This window comes from Scyliorhinus canicula, chromosome 16 (assembly GCF_902713615.1).
Source record: "Scyliorhinus canicula chromosome 16, sScyCan1.1, whole genome shotgun sequence".
NCBI lineage: Eukaryota > Metazoa > Chordata > Chondrichthyes > Carcharhiniformes > Scyliorhinidae > Scyliorhinus > Scyliorhinus canicula.
The window spans coordinates 66380421-66401196 of record NC_052161.1 but is presented as its reverse complement, the minus strand read 5'-3'; the positions used below and the strand labels follow the sequence as shown (position 1 = coordinate 66401196).

The following is a 20776-nucleotide window of genomic DNA, read 5'->3' as shown; positions in this document are numbered from 1 at the left end:
AAGGTGCAGTTTCATTTTGCTGCTTGCATAGCTGGCAGCAAGGTATTGCAATTGAAAGTAAGTGAAATACTGGACTGTTGAAGAACCTTTTGTCATAATACACAACAGTATATCATGGTGCAGACACACACGCTGATGGACATACAATAGGACCAATCAACATGCATAACACCGCAGCCAATCACCAGTTAGAGCACACTCACTATAAAGACAGAGGGCATCAGTTTTTCCGCTGATTCAGAATGCAGCCTTTCAGAAGTACAAGAGCTTATAGTTTACAGCACAGATTCTCACCATGTGCTGAGTGATCAGACTGGTTAGGACAGGCACAGGTCTTTAGTTAATCTAACATCGTGTTAACCCACAGTAAGAGTATGTTCAACAGTTTATAGTTCAATAAAATAGTGTTGTACTATTTTAAGTGTTGGTGGCCTGTATGTGTTCCACAGATCCAGAGCACCCAGCACATCACCTTTGAAGAAGTGGCAATCACCTGCTTAGCACTCTACAAGTAAAGGAGTGCCTTGCACAGCTTTCTTTGGCCTGCTCATGGCTGGAGATCTTCAGTTTTGCTGGTTAAAATCTTCCCAGCTGTCAGTTTCACTGTTGATGCTCTTTCCTACTGTGATCTCACCTTCATGAGTTGCTGCAGATCTGAAAACAGGAAAGCTGACTGGAAATGTCAGGATTCAGGATTTAAGTACCTTAGTTGGTTTCCTGCCAGATGTAAGTTGTTCTGCGCTGGAAAAGAATGGAAAATCAGCAGGATCCCAACATAAAGTCAATTTCAGGGAAGTTAACTCCCTGCATGCAAGGAAGCCTGCTTCCCACAGCTGGGAAAATCCCCCCCCCCCCCCCCCCTTGGCGACCAATGTCTTTGCTCATTATGATTTCTGTTCATTTTTCTAATCTATTTTGCAGGACAGCCTTCAAGTTGAAAAAAGGTGACATTTTAAAGATCAAATTATCAACCTTATTTTTGCAAAGTAATTAAAATTTGACACATTTCCCAAAATTGCATACGAGAATAAAAACAGAGATACGCTCCCAAGATCCATCCGTGAAAAAACGAATTCCCTCTTCCATTAGAATGTTGCAAGGTAGTGCTGCCAGACTTGTCATGTCCTGCGCTGCCCTGCCCTTCACCACACCAACAGTCATCAGGCTTCCCCGCACCATCAAACAGACTGAAAGGACACCTCTGTTGATAATTCTCAGCAAAACTCCAACCATACCCCATTTCCATTAGAGTGCACTATTGCAGCAATCGCAGCTAAATTCCTTTCCCCTTTTTGTGACTGCTAAGTGACACATATCTACCTCCAGCTTGGACCTGGTGGGTGCAATTTTGCCCCCGTTGAGCCCGCCGCTGATCATGTTGTGCTGGGAGCATCACGGAAGAAACCCAAATCGGGCTTAGTGCCGGGTGCAGACCTAAGTGCAAGTCACCGGATCTGTGGCACCCGGCGTGATCATCTCCAGACTGGCGCTATCCTGGTGTCAGGGGCGCTTCCCTGGTGCCAAGTTGGATCGGCCAAGGGTTGACACCTATGGTGGGGCCATACCCATGAAAGGGGTGGGGGTGGTGTAGGGATTATGAAGGGGGGGGGGGAGTCAGCGGGGGGATGAAGTGACATCATAAAAATTGGGGGGGTGAAAGGGGGGTCCTGAAAAGGGGATGGCCTTCAGCCACCCCATATTGGGATGTTCTCAGCTGCGGATGGGGGGGGGGGGGGGGGGGAGAGGGGAGGGGGGGGAGGGGAGGGGGGGGGGTAATGCCCATACCTGCAGGGGTGTGGTGAATTATAAACCTAGTAATTCACACTGTGTTGTATTAGATGTATTGTGTCCTAGTGGGCTCTGAATACGAGCCGTTGCGCGGCTCTACCCATAGGGGGAGATGAGGAGTTTGTACTGGGCTCCACCCTTGGCTCCACCCATGGCTCCTCCTATTAACCGGAAGTATAAAGATCTGCAGTCGTGCGCCTGCTGCCAGTTCATCTCATCGCAGGCAGGCTCAGTTGTAAGACTATTAAAACCACTGTTCACTTCCAATCACGTGTCTTGTGAATTGATGGTCTCATCAAGGAGGGGGGGGGGGTTGCAATATCCGTGCGTGGAGGAACAAAAAGCTAATTTAGGTTTTGGGGCACCCTTTCAAAATGGCGCCCCAATCTCTGTGGAGCCGGTCTCACTGTTGGGTTGACCTGCACACTGATGAAAAAAGTTCTCAGAGCCCAATTCTTTGGCCACGTTGCACTCAAGCGAGATCATAACGTGGCCAGTGAATCCTGGGTGAAGCCTCCCATGGCCTCTCAGCAGTCTCCGCGCCTCATGGGATGCAGCCAAATTGTCAGAATCGGAACTCTTCCCAAAAGGTTTGAGTCAAAATGGCGCTCACTACAGTAGGTTGTAAACCCTACCTGGGATCTACTAACCTCCCTCGATTTACCGGCTTCCCCTTGGGTGGCTGCAGCCATGCGCCAATCAGTAGTGGTCCACAAGAACATGACCCGCGAAGAATGGCACTCGGAGGGGGGGTGTTTCCCGTGCCATTGGAGGCCCAGGGCGGTCAGCGATAGAGCTGGGTGGCTCAGAGGCCCTCCCCATGGTACTGCCACCCTGGCACTGCCAAGCTGGCTGGAGCACTATCAGGGTGGTAGTGCAAGGGTGCCTGGGTTCCAGAGTGGCTCTGTCAAGGGTCATGGGCTGAGATTGGTCATGCCCATGAAAGGAGGATGGAGGGGGAAGGGGGTGGGTTAAGGGTGTGGGTGTGCAGGACAGGGAAGTAGGGACCTCTGGGACATTGGGGTGGATGGGCCTGAAGAAGGGAGACCCCCTGGGACCCCAGAGCTTGGTGACCTCACTTGGGGCAGTGGAGTAATGCGTATGTGTGTGTGTGGGGGGGGGTGGTGACATTGCCCATGGGTGCAGGGTGTAAGCTCACTTAGATATGGTGGCACCCTTTCAAAATGGCGTCCCGATCTCTGAGTTCAGCTTACACAGGAATGCTTCCAATCTTGGCATGTTGTTAGACTGAGCCTTCTAAACATGACGGGGACTTGGAGTGGTTGTATATGTGTGACTTTTATTCTGTTTTGTGAGAAAAAAAACCCAGTGCTTTAAATAGAGATTTTAAAGAGGTGGATGCATGTCTTTGTTTTTAATACAAAAAGTTTGGATGTGCTGAAAAAATTCTAAGTGTGGGCTAAACTGGTAAGAAAATCCCACGGGTGAAAAATAGTGACAAAGGGTGTGATTCTCCGGAAAGATTTCTAAAGTGTCGGGAGCTGCCGCGGGAATTGTGCGGTGAGGGAAGCAAAACTATTCATCGTTAAGTGGTCCACTTAACAAGGCCCGACGGGCTTCACGCCGCAAATTAAGGCGTGCCAGCTGATTTGCCGGGACTGCCAGCCTCCCTGCTAACAAGGTCAAGCAGCACTTACAGCACTTGTACACCCTTCCCCACTCAGCTCACAGCCATGGCAAGGAGACGACCGGCCCCAAACTTTAGCAACGCAAATCAGGGGAGGCTCCCAGATGCAGTGGAGGTCAATAGGGATGTCCTATTCTCCCAGGGGCTGGTGAGCCACAGGGCAGCCAATGAAGCCTGGGACGAAGTGGCAGCAGCAGTCAGCTCAAGAAGCGTGAATAGGAAGACTGGGAGATGGGTGTGAGCGAGCATTCTGCAGACAGGCAGGGGTCAGACTGTGGCATTGATTGAGGAGTACCAGCTCTCATATCTCTGTGAGTTATCATCAATCCCCCTCCCCCCCCTCCCGCCCTCGACAGTGATCCCCTGATGGTGCCAACACAGTCCCAACACCCAGGATTGATGTAACACATGCCCAGGGAGAGTGGGAAATGGTTAGAGGAGAAGGTCATGATGGTAGACCAGGCCACACCCTATGTGAGCAGGCAAGTATAAGGGCCTTCCTGGCCCTCCGGGCTTATAGGGGCCCTGACCACTGCTGCCTGTTGTGCAGCCTGTGGCTGGTCCCCCGCTTCCTCCTGGGATCGTCCTCCAGCCCCTGGTGGTCTGGCACCTCCTCATCACACTGGCCCTCGTCCTACTCCTCAGAGGTGGCCACATGTTCCTCATCTCCCACCTCTAGCACATCGCACCACTGCTGTGCCTGGTTGTGGAGGACACTGCAGGGCAGAACCAGAGCGATTGAGCCTTTGGAAGCACGTTTTAAGCAGTCCTCTTAATGGCAGCTCAGGTGGCCACATGGACCTCGTTGTATTGGGTCTCCGCTTCAGTCTCCAGCTTCTGTATGGGCATCATTAGCCAGGTTCTCAGTAGGCATCCCTAATCCCACAAGAGCCAGTTGCCAATCCTGGGGTGATTCTCGAAGAGGTCGGCGATGACTTACTGCCCCAGGATGTAGCTGTGGTGGTCACACATGAGCTTTATGTTCAAGGAATGGAACCCCTTATTAACATAGGGCACTCACAAATGACCCAATGAGCGCAGAGCAACATGCAGTCTTTTAGCCCCTGGACTTTGGCATTATGGGGATGGTGGAGAATCCTGCTGCCTGGGTATCTTGTTGGGCTTGATCCATTTCTAAGTTGTTATCGTTTCTTCCCGGGAAAACAGGGCATCTATGACCTGTCAAATGTACCTGTGGGCTGTGGCCTGCGAGATGCAACACAGGTCCCAGCTTGAGCCCTGGAAGGATCCTGAGGCATAAAGGTTCAGGGCTGCAGTGACCTTGACAGCCACCGGGAGCAGGTGTTCTCCTCCTCCACATGCTCCCAAGTCCACGAGGACATGGCACAGGCGCCGCACCGTCTCCTTTTTGAGGCGGAGCCTCCTGCGGCACGCGGTGTCCGTCATCTATTCAAACAACCAGCAATGCCTATATACCCTGGGCCTCTGCCTCTGGGTCCCTCCCTGGCCTGATGGGCAGCTGGGTCCTTGGGGTGTAGGCTGGGTCCGACACATGGTTGCCGCCTCAAGCCTCTGCATGCACTGGTCCTGCCACCGTCTCTGGTGCCTGGCAGCAGCACCATTAGGGCCTGCTCTGCAGAGTCCAAAATGCTGTTCATACTGTTCAATATCTATAAGGAATTGGGAAAGGGTGTTGGACTGACAAGCAGTGATGGCTCCCACCTTGGACCCTCCATTCCCCATTGATTTTCCCCCCCAATCCCACGCTTTACTCATGCACTCCCGACTGCAGTGGGCCCTTCTCAACGTACCCCAGACCCTGTACCCCACACACCTGCACATAATATTACCTGGACCAGGTGCTGGTCCCCTCCCCTTTGCACTCACACACCCTCCAACCATAGACATGTCCCCTGGAGCTGTGTCCCATCCCCTGGGTGTTTGGATGTTGGTTGCTCCATGTGTGATGTTGACTCCTGCAATGTTCAGGCAGAGTGTCCAGGCATTGCGGTCTTTTTAGGAAGCGAGGCAATGACTCCCACACGCTACATGGCCCGCCCCCACCCAACGGGAATCCACTTTGGTTGGGTGGAGTGCTCACCTACCCACTATTGCTAATTCCCTATTTGTAATAGCCTTCAGCCGGATGGACAGAGGCCTCGGCAGTCGGTGTGGGTTATGGGTGGTTGGTGGGGCAGATGAGAATTGCACTCAGTAAGTCTATTTTTCTGTATATCTTTAGATTTATAAGTGGTAAGGGATACGAATTAACTACACTAAATGCACTTGTGTAGTTTCACAAAGTAAAGGACATTCCCAACGCAGCAAGGCAAATTCCAGAATATCGCTTTTTGAATTCCCTACCATTAAAATCTCTCAACAATTCGCTTCCCATCATTCCCTTTGAAAAGTGACTCCTCCGTCAGATTTTCCATTGTAAGATGAGCAACAATCACCTGCCATGATCCTAGTCATTTCAGATGGCCCTTGTCTCACCCCCAGTTGGAAATGCAAATTCCCACATCATAGCCATTGTCCTCTGCTTTCCCAGGACACACCCCTGAGTGCATCCTGCATTGCCTACTCGTTTGGCTTCATTAAGGTTATTGCTCTTTGCCAGCCTCCCTTTCCACCTTCCACAAATGGATGAGTTCTTTAGCCCGTCCAGTGTGCCTGCTTTTTCCTTTCTATAAAACTTGATTCTTTAAAACCTAGCTTTTCTTGCCTCTTCTTTTCATTATTTACTTTGATTTCAATATTGACGTGAAAAATTAAGTTAAATAAAGTTGGATAAGTAGTGTTTTTAATATTCATAATGGATCACATCTTTCACAGATTTTTTAAAAATCAGTCACATTTTGCAAAATGATTCTGGTGCTTGGGAGATTGGGACTTTCGAGGGGAAGGGCACAGCAATGTTGATTGACACAGCACTGCATTCACAATATACTGGTAGTATTTGCAGTGGTGGAAGGTCAAAGGTGTCTGAGTTGTATTGCTGTAAGCTCATAGCAGTATTCAAATGAGGTAGCATAGCAAAGCAGGGACAGAACAGAAGTTGCAGAAGGGAGACAGTGACATTGACTTGAGCAAAATGAACAGGTCAGAATGTCATGTCATTTTAAGTAATGGACTATGTCCTCTGACTCACTGTGAACCACACAAGGCAAAATGCAAAGGCTTTTATAGGGAAAGCAAATGTCTTTCAGGTCTTTGAGTATTGTTGGATGATAATCAGAAAACCTGCTCTTACATTCTGTTGAATATATTGAGGCTTAATGCTTTGAATTTGGATCAAGGTTGTTAATTGTGTGGGGAAATAGGATGGGAATGCCTTGTTTATAGAGGGGTCTCTTGAAAATGATTTTGACAGGTGTGTTTCATACGGTGATCCACATTGTCTTCACATCAGAAACTGAGCAAATGTCTGTGAAAATTCTACTTTCCTCTTTCAATGTTTTCTTAAATAGCGTGATCAGTGTAAATGTGATGGGCAAAGTGTAGAGGGCATGGCCTTCTGTTATATTTATTGAGACAAATTTGCATCATAGAATTCACATATTTGGTCGAACATTTGGAGGACAAATTTCTCTAAACCTTGTCTACTTCCAGGTATAAAAAGGGATTTAGTACGTTTGATTAATAAAATGTTTCCAGCTGTTGGCTGTCAATTGCTTTCATGTCCAGGAGGAATTGGCTCAAAGTCATTTCACTTAGGACCTGTAACAGCTGTCAGAGAGGAAAGAATTTCATCTCGTCAGTCATGGTTGAATTAAATCTTAGCCAAGGAGATGTGGCTGATTTGTGGCATTTAAGTTCTTCTCCGAAAGGCCTGATTATAGGCAATGTAAACACACTGACGCTAAAGAAATGTGTTGACAATAGCTCATTGATCTGAAATATTTAATCTGCTTCTCTATCCACATATGCTGCCTGACCTGCTCAGAATTTCCAGCATGTTTCAGGTTTTATTTAAAATTTCCAGAATCTGCAGTCTTTTGCTGTTGAAGAAATGTTTTTCCTTCGGGGTGGTCCCTTTAATTCAGTCAGAGTACATGAAGAGGTAGAAATTGGATAGAGTTGGCCAGTAGCTGTGCTTGGAGATGGTTGGTTGGGTGTAAAGTGGAGGAGCTGGCATTAATTTGTGGGACTGTGCTGGAGCGAGGGAACCTTCCTGCTTTTTCTGGCTGCACATTCTTTTTAAAGAAACTTAACATTTTGGTAGTGGTCTCCAGTAATATTTTGTAGGTGAAGCAGTATTTAGACCTGGTCAACTTGAACAGAGTTGAAGTAGAGCCTGTAAAGTAGGCTACAGACCTCCCGTGCAAGGAACCAAATGTTTGTTTAAGACGGATGTCAAGGATATTTAAAAATGATCGTCACAATATTTGCAGTGGTGCCAATGCCTGCTCAGGTTAAATAGGAGTCATCACATAACTATATTGGTAGGCTTTGTGCACACTTTTAAGATGTAGAATATGCATAACACATTCAAGCTTTTGTTTAAAGGACTTTAAAACACAGCTATGTTCAAAATCTATGTTCCAATTGTTATGATCCTGGTCCAGACCCCCACGTTTTTGGTATGATCTGGTTAGGAACCAGTGACTTTTTGTTTGAAGTCGAAGGAGTTGGAGATTCAAGATACTTACTAAGAGAGTTACGTTACAAGACTTTGGTTGTTGAACAAACAAAATAAACTTTTCTACAGTAGGTCATAAAGATAACAAACTTAAAATATGTCTTGCTCAGGATACATATGAGGTAAAATATATATTCGTGGGAAAATTGTGATTTGACACCCACTCTAGTCATTAAATCACAAATGTGACCAATACCAATCCTATGGATTTTTCAATAACCCATTCTGACGTCAGTGTTCACTCGGTCTCTCTTATAGGAATTGTAAGTCTACACTCTTCCCTTTAGAAGATCTAAGCTTGAAATTTTCTCCAAAGGTTGCTCTGACTCGGACTCCCTCAATGACTGCTCACCTCCGAGAGTTTCCAGTTCACCTACCAAGACTTTGATCCCTGGATTCCTGAGTCCACATTCCATCATCAACTCACAAGCACAACTTCAGCTCTTCAGCCATGCCAAGTAGAACATCTCTGCCCCTGAAGGTTACCATTGCCCCTGCAGCATGGAATTACCAACCTTATGCTGCCTTTTCAGATCTCCAGGGCGTCTTCACGCCCTCACTACTTGATGCCTGCCAATTACAGCAGTTTTATTCCTTGAAACTTCTTTCTTTTCTCCTCTCCCTGGTTCCTATCAGTTGTCACCTCCTCCTGCGGGTCCACCCCTGGTTCTATTTCTCTGGGACCACTCCCTGTCCCGTCTCCCAGGGCTTCCCATTGGGTTCCCTCTTTGGTCCTCTGCCTGTCCCCTCTCAATGTGTGTGAGGATGGCAGCAGCTCCTCACCAATGTGGGGGAACAGCTCTTAAGCTGATCCCGCAGAGTAAACCCCAGACAGCACGCAGCCATGCAATCGCACAGGTCAGTTCCACGATTCGGAGGCGCTGAACTGGTCAGACTGATGGATGCGGTGGAGTCCAGACGGGATACCAAGGGATTCAGAGGGTCAGCCATAGATCAGCCAGTGTTGCCTTGGAGGCAGTGTCACCAGGCGAAACCACATTTTATGCTGTCCGATGCAGCGCTCAATGATAGCCGAGGTGGCCACATGGGTCTTGTTATATCAGGTCTCTGCATCGGTCTTTGTTCTCTGGCTTAAAAATGGTGTCATTAGCCAGGACCTCAGTGGGTATCCCTTATCCTCCAAGATTCAATCAGCCATCCTGGGGTGTCCTTCGAAGACGCCGGGGTTCTCCGACTGCCCCAGGATGTATCTGTCGAGCATGCTGATGGGGAAGCATGCACTTACATGCATGATCTCAAGAAATGGTTGCACACAAGCTGGTCATTTAGGCAGTGGAACCCCTTCCTGTTAATAAAGGGCGTTCCCAGACCGCCCGGTGCGCCCAAGGCGACATGCATGTCATCTATTATCCCCTGGTCCTGGGGCAACCCAGTGATGACAGAAAATCTTGCTATCCAGCATCTTGGTAGGCCTGGTCCAGGTCAATGTTTCTATAGTTGGCTGTCAAGGCAAACAGGCCATCCATGACCTCAAGGATGCATTTGTGGGCTGTTAGTTGTGAGATGTCACACATGTCCCCTCTCGAGCCCTGCAATGATCCTGAACCACAAAGATTCAGGGCTGTGGTGACCTTGACGGTCATTGGGAACGTGTATCCTCCTCATCCACACGGTGCCAAGTCAGCAAGGACAGAGCATAGGCCACCTTGTTGACTCAGAGCCCCCTGCAACACGTGCTGACTGACATTATTTCAAAAGACTAGCGCCACCTGTACGCCTTGGGCGGCTGCTGGCCTCCCCCAGTGAGTCCCTCCCTGGCCTGATGGGTGGCCGGGCCCTCAGGGTGTGGGGCAGGCCACTGCACATGGGACCTCGCCCCAAGTTTCTGCCAATGCTGCTGCCGTTGCCTTCTTCAGTGCTTGGCTGCCTGGACTGCCACCAGGAGGCAGCTTCTCCAGCATCCATAATCGCATCCATAATGTGATATCTGTAAGAAATTGGTTATGAGACAGACAATCAGTTGTGGCATCCACCCCAGGACCCATGGGTCCTCTGTGCCTCCCCACATTCATATCCTCTGCCATCCCTCAGGATGCCATCTAATAAGCCATGTACAAGCACACCCAGCTGCAGCAGGGGCCCCTGGACACCGGACCCCAGACGCTATATCACAGACACTTGCTGGTAATGTTACCTGTGTGCTGATTCCCTCCCCGGTCTACACACCCACTCTCTGGTCGCAGGGATATCCCCGCTGTTGTGGTCCAACTATTTTATAGTTGACGACTGCTTCTGTGGTGGTGAAGCCTCCAGTGTTAAGGCAAAGTGTCCAGGCCACACAGACTGATTTGGATGCCAGGCAGTAACAGTTGCCTACAACATGGCCCGTCTACCCATGGAAATCCACTTGAGAACTATGAAGCGCTCACATTACTAAAATTGCCAAATCCCTATTAGCAATAGCCTCCAGCTCTGCAGCCAGTAGCCGCCACTGTCAGTGGGGGTTAAAATGTCAGCCATACTACCACGGACAGGGCTGTGTTCTGGAGAGGTTCGGTGGGATGGATAGGCAGATACTGCCGTTGCCCTTGGTATGGGTATGCACAGCTCGGGGAGGTGGCATGCCGAACCAGCGGGCGCTGGTACACTTGTTCCCCCATTCCAGGGGCAAATCCGCAATGATGGCGCTCACCCCCCTAAACAGGCCCATCCACCACCAGGGGCTCTCCCAGCTCCACCCTCCCCCTCCCACCCCCCAGCGCCCCGAGCACTGGTGCAACAGCCCATTCCCCTTGGGCTTGTTGCCCGAATCTGAAGATGGCTACTCACCTCTTACAATCCCCACAGCAGCCATTGCACTAGCTTCACATTTTTAAATAGGTGTTTAAAATGGCACCTGTGTAGCTGCCCTTTGGGGAGTCAGTTTGATCACGGGAGGCCGTTATCTCGGGGGTCCTTCCCGTTAATGGGATAGAAAATGGCCTTAATTGGTGATTATTGGTTTCCCGCCATGCCGTGGCGGGATCCGGATCTCGCCAACGGAAGTGGGCCGGTTAGATCGGAAACTGATTGGCGCCCGGCATGTTTCCCGCATCTCCCGTGATGAAACCGGCTCATGCGGATTTGCGCCCGGCGGGTGATTTTTCTGGCCTCTTCGCAGCATGGCTCTTGGCAGCCAGATCTTCTGTTCCCACCACTGTCAGTGGGATTTTCCATTAAATCCACCCCACGCCACCAGGAAATCCACAGTGAGGTCTGCCCCCGGCAGGACTGGAAGATCCCGTTGGTGTGAACAGCCGGAACATCTCGTTCTTAGATTTTGAGCAGTATGTTAAAGGAGGAAAATGTGGTGGAAATGTTCATGGAGGGAATTCCAGAGCTTAGGAACTGAAGGCATGGGCACCAATGCTGGTGAAATTAAAATCAGAGAGGCACAGAGCTCAGAATTGGAGAAATGCAGTGACGTTGGAGGGTCGAAGAGCTTGAGGAGGTTACAGATTAGTGTTGCAAACTGATTCAGTGTATTTCTGGAGGTTTCATGACATGACTTGCCCCCAAGTTCCAGCTATCCATCTTTGTGATGCACTGCCTATGCCAGTTGGAAAGCAACAACTGGATGGTGCTTGGCTGTGAACCAAATAGCCTTTTTTTCCATTTTCAATATTTGTATCTCTAGTAAGGAGAAATGTTCAAAGAAAATGACAAAAATAACCAATCTGTCCTAATGTCCCAATGATTTTTCTCCTGCGTGGCACATAACAATGCCCTGGAAATTAATCTTCAATTCCTGGACAGTCCAGGTCAATCTTATTACAGAAATAGGAAGAATTTGAAAATGAGGATGTGAATTTCAACATTGAGGCATTGTGGTACGTGGAGCCAATGTAGGTCAGTGGGTCGAGAATTGAGAACAGTGCTTGGAGTGGATGAAGATTACAGGCAGCAAAGATTTGGATGAGCTCATATTTACAGGGGCTACAAGTTGGCAGGCTGGCCCCTTGTTGGGTTCATTGAGTGTAAAAGAAACAAAAGCATAGGCATGTTATAACAGCAGATAAACTTGTGACATTATGGGAAATGTTCAGAATATAAGCGGTTAATGTCATATCATAATTAACACTAAATAGAGTGTTATACCGTCAATTCACTGTGAGACTGTGAGAACAAGTGAATATAAGGCTTTATTATCCAGGAACCCGCCTGCCAGTGTCTGCTGTACAAATGAGTGCCACCCACAGGTGGCCGGTCTATATATCGCCCCGGGGAGGGCAGAGTAGAGGCGGAGCCCACCGGGGTTCCAGTACCAGGTCATAGGTCACAGCACTATACAGACAGTTCGTACGTCAGTGAATATATTCACCACATAGCGCTAGATGCAGAACTATATAAAGCACTGACTTCTGGGGGAAAGCTGAAGGAGAGCTAGAGAGAACAGGGATAGAGCTTACAGTACAGTTATAAATAGAGTGCAGAGACTAGTGTGAGCTGAGTGGAGATTGTAGAATACTAGACTATAGGAGTAAATGGTCAAGTTTAATTAAGTCATGGAAATAAATGTTAGCTTTGTTAATGAACTTAGCTTCCGTGGTCTTTGTGAACACTACAACATCCATCCTGAGAACAAGAATCACAAAGAACACCACAGAACTGAGGCAGGGTGGAGTAGGGTGATGTTATAACAATGTTACAGAGTATGTGGCCTTGGTGGTTGACTGGCATGGGAGTCAGCAACTCATCTCAAATTTGCGAATATCTGGAGCAGTGATGGGCAACCTAGGCTAATGACTGGGCCGCATGAGTAGCGCTCATCATCTCAGTGAGCCGTAAGATTGAAATTAGATTTGTTCACTAACCATGACCCCGTGAATAAGGTTAAATACATTTAATACTTGCTGGGCAGGTGCGGCGTTGTGGCACAGTGGTTAGCACTGAGGACCCGAGTTCTCTCCTGGCCCCGGGTTACTGTCCATGTGGAGTTTGCACATTTTCCCAGTGACTGCATGGGTCTTATCCCCACAACACAAAGACATGCAGGATAGATGGATTGGTCACGGTAAATTGCCCCTTAATTGGAAAAAAATGTTTTTTTTTAAAATACATGCCGAGTATTTCGTAATGAGTTATAGAAAATGCTTCATCATTTGTATATTAATAGAGGCAGTGGCGTAGTAGTATTGTCACTGGACTAGTAATCCAGAGACTCAGGGTAATGCTGTGGGGACATGGGATCAAATCCCACAAGAGCAGTTGGTGGAATTTGAATTCAATAAAAATCTGGAATTAAAGTCCTAAAGGTGACCATGAAACCCTTGTTGGTTGTCGTAAAAATCCATCAAGTTCATTAATGTCCTGGAGGAAAGGAAATCTGCCATTCTTACCTGGTCTGGCCTTCACGTGACTCCAGCCCCACAGCAAAGTGGTTGACTCTTAAGTGCCCTCAAGGATGGGCAATAAATGCTGACCCAGCCAGCGATGCCCACATCCCCTGAACGAATAAAGAAAACAAAACCATCATCAACTTCAAATGTTAAAAGCAAAATAAATATTTGCACTTTGGATGCAGAGGGTGTGCACGGCTCTCACAGTCAATGTTTTTGATCAGCACGCACCTCACTTCATCTCCCCTCGCTTCATGTGCAATTCACTTCAGTCATGCCAGTAGGAAACAATCTACGCAGATGGATATCAGTGGAGTGTGGCAACACTGCCGTGGGCAACGGTCAGCAAATTGTCTTGTTGGCCGCACTCAGATTGGCCGCATGTGCCCCCCCCCCCCCCCCCCCCCCCCCCCCCCCCCCCCGACCCCCCAGGCCGTAGATTGCCCACCACTGATCTGGAGTAAGAAGGGTAGATGAAGAAACAAAATGGAACTCCTGAAGTAAATATGGAAATGCACAATTTTTGAACTTAATTCCTCATGAAATGTCTCTATTGTGGTACCTTGGGCAGTCATCACACATTTTCAACAGTTCTCGAGGTGTTAACTTACGGGAATACAATTATATGCACAAATACACCAATTTTGTTGTTGCAAAATTGACCGTCAGTTTAGTGTCACCTAAAATTAGAGCCGTAGGTTCAGTTCATTAGCATACGCCTGCTTAAAGGGAGCCAACCCATCCATAAAGCTCATGTTAACTGCTGCAGCAGCTGCTAACTTCCCTAATTTCCGAATGTGGCATTTAGAGTCTTTAAATTAATTTGAATCCTGGACCCCTGTTGCTACACAATATGTAGGGCGGAATTCTTCTTCATCCTTCTAAACTCCAACGAGTACAGATGCAGAGTGACGACAAGTTCTTCATTCCAGGGATCATTCTTGTGAATGTCCTCTGAACCCTTTCCAAGGCTAGCACATCCTTCCTTAGCTACGGGGCCCAAAACTGCTCACAATACTCCAAATGGGGTCTGACCAGAGCCTTACACAGCCTCAGAAGTACATCTCTGGTCTTGTATTCTAGCCCTCTTGACATGAATGCTAACATTGCATTCGCCTTCTTAACTGCAAACTGAACCTGCTCCTGAACCTTAAGAGAATGGTGAACAAAGACTCCCAAGTCCCTTTGTGCTTCTGATTTCCTAAGCATTTCCCCATTTAGAAAATAGTCTATGCCTAAATTCCTCCTTCCAAAGTGCATAACCTCAAATGTTTCCACATTCTATTTAATTTGCCACTTCATTGCCCACTCTCCTAGTTTTTCCAAATCCTCAATACTACCTGTCCCTCTACAGGTCTTTGTATCATCTGCAAACTTTGTAACAGTGCCTTCAGTTCCTTCTTCCAGATCATTAATGTATATTGTGAAAAGTTGTGGTCTCAGCAACAAACCCTGAGGCACATCACTAGTCACTGGCTGCCATCCTGAAAAGGACCCCTGTATCCTGACTCTCTGCCTTCTGCCAGTCAGCCAATCCTCTATCCATGACAGGATCTTACTCTTAACATCGTGGGCTTTTAACTTATTAAACAGTCTCCTATGTGGCACCTTGGCAAAGGCCTTCTGGAAATCTAAATAAATCACGTCCACTGGTTCTCCTTTGTCTAACCTGCTTGTTGAAAATGAATGAAAATCGCTTATTGTCATGAGTAGACTTCAATGAAGTTACTGTGAAAAGCCCCTAGTCGCCACATTCCGACACCTGTTCGGGGAGGCTGTTACGAGAATTGAACCGTGCTGCTGGCCTGCTTTGTCTGCTTTCAAAGCCAACGATTTAACCCAGTGTGCTAAACAGCCCCTGTTACCTCCTCAAAGAACTCCAACAGATTTGTCAGACATGACCTCCCTTTGACAAAGCTGTGCTGACTCAGTCCTATTTTACCATGCACTTCCAAGTACTTTGCAATCTCATATTTAATAACAGACTCTAAAATCTTACCAATGACCGAAGTCAGGCTAACCGGCCTATAATTTCCTGCCTTCTGCCTCCCTCCCTTCTTAAACAGTAATGTTACAATAGCCACTTTCCAGTCCTCTGGGACCCTTCCTGCCTCCAGTGATTCCAGACAGTTCCTCGCTAATGCCTCCTCAATTTCCTCAACTATCTCTTTTAGGACCCTGGGGTGTAGTCCATCCAGTCCAGGTGACTTATCCACCTTCAGACCTTTCAGTTTCCCCAGAACCTTCTCCTTAGTAATGGTCACTGCATTCACTTCTGCCCCCTGGTTCTCTTGGAGCTCTGGCATCCCACTGGTGTCTTCCACTGTGAAAACTAATGCAAAGTGACTATCCAGTTCTTCTGCCATTTCTTTGTTTCCTATTATTACTTCTCCAGCCACATTTTCCAGTGGTCCAATGTCTAATTTTGCCTCTCTTAATTTTAGATGTTGAAAAAAACTCTTCCTATCTTCCTTTATATTACTATCTAGCTTGCACTCATACTTCATTTTCTCCCCCCCTTATTTTTTTTTAGTTGTCCTCTGCTTGCTTTTAAAGGCTTCCCAATCCTCTGGCTTCCCACTAATCCTCGCCACTTTGTATGCTTTTTCTTTAGCTTTCATGCTGTCGTTGACATCCCTCGTCAGCCATCGATGCCTCGTCCTCTCCTTAGCATGTTTTCTCCTCCTTTGGATTAATTTCTGTTGTGCCTCCTGAATAACCCCCATAAACTCCTGCCATTGCTGTTCTACTCTCTTCCCTGCTGGGCTCCCTTTCCAATCAACACTGGCCAGCTCCTCCCTCATGTCTTCTTAGTTACCCTTATTTAATTGTAATACTGTAACATTTGATTGCAGCTTCTCCCTCTCAAACTGCAGGGTAAATTCTATCATATTGTGGTCACTGCACCCTAAGGGTTCCTTTACCTTAAGATCCCTAATCAAGTCTGCCTCATAACACATCACCAAATCCAGAATTGCGTGTTCCCAAGTAGGCTCTGTCACAAGCTGCTTCAAAAAAACCATCTCTTAAACATTCCACAAATTACTTTTCTTGGGATCCACTACCAACCTGCTTTTCCCAGTCCACCTGCACATTGAAGTCCCCCATGATTATTGTAATATTGCCTTTTTTACATGCCTGTTCTATCTCCTGATTTATCTTCTGTCCCACATCCTGACGACTGCTCGGGGCCTGGACATCACTCCCATCAGGGTCTTTGTACCTTTACCTTTGCGATTCCTCAATACTACCCAGAGATTCTGATCCTATATCGCTCCTTGCTATTGATTTAACTTCATTCCTTACTAACAATGTAACCGCCCCCTTTGCCCATCTGCTCTGCTCCGATCCCTTGACAGCGGTATGAATGCGTTCTACACCACACACCGGCGTGGGCATGCAAATTGTACAGTAAAGGCCATTGGCAAATCATTACCAGGCATGATCCGACATTTTCCGGTCTACCCGCAATGCCCCACTTCTGCCAAGAGGAATTACCAATGGCGAGGTTTACTTGTTGTATCTCAAATCAGGAAACAGACACCGTGGCCGCTGAGGGTGCGGGAAGGGGTACTAACAGTGTCCAACATCACTATAGTATGCTGACTGTTGTGCTACTGGCCAGGGGGCATTTGCCAAGGCCGGGGAGGAGTAGCAGGGGGGTGGTTAGGAGGTGGGCCATGGGGGTGACGTGGCTGGGCACAGACCACCATTGCCACAACCTATAAGGCAGCCATGAGGCTGTGCACACCGTTGAGTGCCCACTGGGAACTTAACACCACGAGTCATATAGGTGCCCCTCCAGGCCACCCTCCTAGGTACCCTCTGGCCCCAGCCGACCCATCAACGGGATGGGCATAGTCCAGTGCAACCAGTGCCATCATGTTGGCTGGAATGAGGGTCAGCAGGCATTGAAATGGCATGGGTGCTAGCCCATTAACGGGACCTCAATCACTCTGGGACTGGCACCACTTTCATCCATGTAGAACACTAGCGATTTAGTCCCGGCGTCAGAACTTAGTCTCTCAAATAGAGATCTCGCCGAAAACCTCTATTTATTGTAAAGTGACTGAATTTGCTCCTAACTGTTAAATGCGGCACGGCAGCCACTTATTCTTCTATTTTACCGATACTGACCTCTCTCTCCTTCCCTCTCTCTTGGAGCCTGTGTGTGTTTTTATCACACTTCGTCCATCTTTCAACATTTTGTTCTGAATAAAAATAAAATTGTGATTCTATTGTTTTGTAGCAGTGGAAGATTTCAGCCACTTAGGGACTGTGCAAAGTAGGCCTATCACAACCACTTAAACCAATAGTAAAAAGTTACAATCAGCAAGTACCAAGTGTCATGGAACTAATCTATAATTTTCTCAAAAAGCAACCATTTAAAGCACTTTTTAAAACTCTTTGCATTATATATTTTATTTTTCACCGATTGAACTGGACAATGTTACAAATAAAATGAATAAAATAATTAAGCTGTTTAAAAATGAGATCACGAAACCTCTCCATAGCGTTACTCGTTAGAAATGCCCCTAACACTTTCTTTTTCAGTGGCTTCTTCTTCTCCATAATGTCTGAAACTTGAAACTGCACTGTTCGCAAAGCTTTCACTTGATTTTGGTCCTCTCTATCTAATATTTCTTGGAATTGATGTAATAAAAGGGATTGTATTTCGATTTTCTTTTGATTGACAAGGGAGTCGAGTGATGGCTGGGTGTGGGCAGAAAACCAGGTTAGTCATGATCTTGTTGAATGGTGGAGCAGACTCGATAGGGTGAATGGTCAAGTCTTTCCCCTATTATGATTTTCTTGTGATCTGTATCCCTATATCCTCTTTTCAGGCCTCTACACATGCACCATTCATCATAGTCTCTCAGTGCCATCTCACATACACGTGAGTTAAGATCTCATTCTCCTGTTCCTTGCAGAGTGCATACCTTTGTCATGTTTCTCCATCTACTTTACTTCATCGACATGTACTTTGAATTTTTTTCCAAGTCCTGGAACTCAAGTCTGGGCTCCAGTGCCTACAGGCCCAAAACTCTATACCAATACTCAACAACTAACTGTCATACCCCAGACCTTTACTTGCACAGTCTGACACCATACTCGTTTGCACTGCCTGTCTATTTATCCTGAAATGATGTTAAGCCTGAGACTTGCTATCTCAATCTTCTTTTTCCTTACCACCAAAAAGAATGGAGAAGAATACTTTGGGCATGCTTCGCCATAATGGAGTTGGTCCAATTGCCTGCCCATGTGTGAATAGGCATATATTAGTGATGTAAACCTTGATCTCCTCCATCTTTCTTGCCAATTGTACTCATTGAATGACTTATGCAGAGAGGCTGCCTGTTAGGCTATAGAATTCAAAGGTCGGTATTGGAGACTTTGGAGCATGAAGCAAATATGAGACTAAGAAGTACTTTAAGAGTGGCTGCGCATAGGTCCTGTCATTGAAATTATAAAATTATATCTCAACAAACAAAATATTAAAAGCAATGCATGTGCAAGCTGGCTCACTGACTGCCTTTTTCTCCCTTTGCAGCAAGTTGCTGAGCTCTAGAGCCACATTAAGTCTGCTCATTTTGGCGTGAGTTCTCAGCAAGGGCCGCCTCATGCATGTAACTGGTCCTGAGGATGGAGATATTAATTTGATTTGCCGGAAATGAACAATGTAGAGAGATCGGAGCCAAAGATATGCCCCCAATTGTGCCATTCACCATGGGATATAAGTTTCAGATCTTCCACTGAAGATTGCCAGATCCTAATCCAGGTGCCACCAGCTTTTCAAATGCCACATTCTGTCAAATCCAGACAGATATAAATTTTAGTACCAGGCCTGGACTTTTCACATTGCTGTCATTTCCAAGTTCTCCCAAGTACCAACAGACCAACTATCCTTTTCCTCGACACCCAGTTTACTTACTTCAACTATATTCACCCTGTCTCATGTTCCAGCCCTATTCTTTCATTAGTCTTGACAAACTGTCCCTGTTACATGTTGTCCTTGTTACCGGTCTACCTCCCATAAAACTCTAGTACTTGTCTAGTGCACTGTGGCTGCTATTTTGTTGAAAAACCTGGGCTTCACCAAAGGTAAGATATAAAAATTCATTACAGAGATTTTTATTATTATTATTATTTATTCGTTCATGGGATGTGGGCTAAGCGAGCAGTTATTGCCCATCCCCAATTGACCTTGAGAAGATGGTGATGAGCTTTGTGCCCTTTCTCAATGTACTCTAACACTCCTTGTACTCAGCAAACCACTTTTTCAAGTTCAACGTCAGTATGTGTGTAATTTCTGTTGTTCACACAAAGGTTGACTTGCATGATGAGGCCGACAGTTGCAGTCATCTCTGATCAGCAATATTTGGGGAATTAGGCTCCATTGAGATGGCTGTGATGGTCGGTAACTCAGAGGAGATAAAATTGTATAATCCCTGCAGTGCAGAAGGAGGCCATTCGGCTCATCGAGTCTGCACTAACCCTCCAAATGAGTACCCTACTTGGGCCCCCTTCCCTGCACACCCCACCCTATTCCCTTTACCCCACAACCTCACCTGCACATCCCTAGACCCTAAGGGGCAATTTTAGCCTGCCAAATCCACCTAAACTGAACATTTTTGGACTGTGGGAGGAAACCGGAGCACCTCGAGGAAACCCACGCAGACATGGAGAGAAAGTGAAAACTCCACATGGACAGTCACCCAAGGCGAAAGTTGAAACTGGGTCCCTGGTGCTGTGAGACAGCAGTGCTAAACACTGAGCCACCTTGCCGCCCTGGGTGATGGTTGAATTGAACTTAATTCCTTTTATGAATGACATGACCTGTTACATTTACTGAAAAGTCACCATGCCGTGACAAAATTACAATGGATGAGTTTTGGTGTTCTAATTATTGTCTCACCGAATTATGCAATGTCAATGGATGTTTATTCACTATTTAATGATGAAAAATGGAGAATCTGAAAGCTGCTTAATAGTATAATGGTTCATAATGTCAACAGAAACTAACCTATCACAGTCACATTAATATTAATTAATGAACATGAGTCATCAATAAATTACAAAATGAAGAAAAATAAATCATTTCTCATCTGCAAAGAAATTACCCAGCATCATGTATGTCTTCTAAATTGACCTCTGGACATTTCTCAAAGAAATTACTCAACAACTGATATAGCAGCAATTAGGTTTTCAACTAAATTTTATGCAGCTTTCCCTTCACACTATAATGCTATATTGCATGTTACTTCTTACAATTCTCATCTCTAACAGTGTACACTTTGAATTATCAAGAGCAATGTCATGGGACATCAGCTAATGTAGTTCCTTTTGTTATCGTACAACCAGATGTGTGAAAAGAAAGTGTTTATATTGACCCATCTG

At 46.7% G+C, this 20776-nt stretch overlaps 1 protein-coding gene across 13 annotated transcripts in view; it reads left to right on the top strand.

Annotated features, from left to right (window-relative positions):
* Positions 1–20776, top strand: part of pcdh15b (protocadherin-related 15b) — a 1980039-nt gene that overhangs the window by 850592 nt on the left and 1108671 nt on the right. The window lies entirely within an intron of this gene.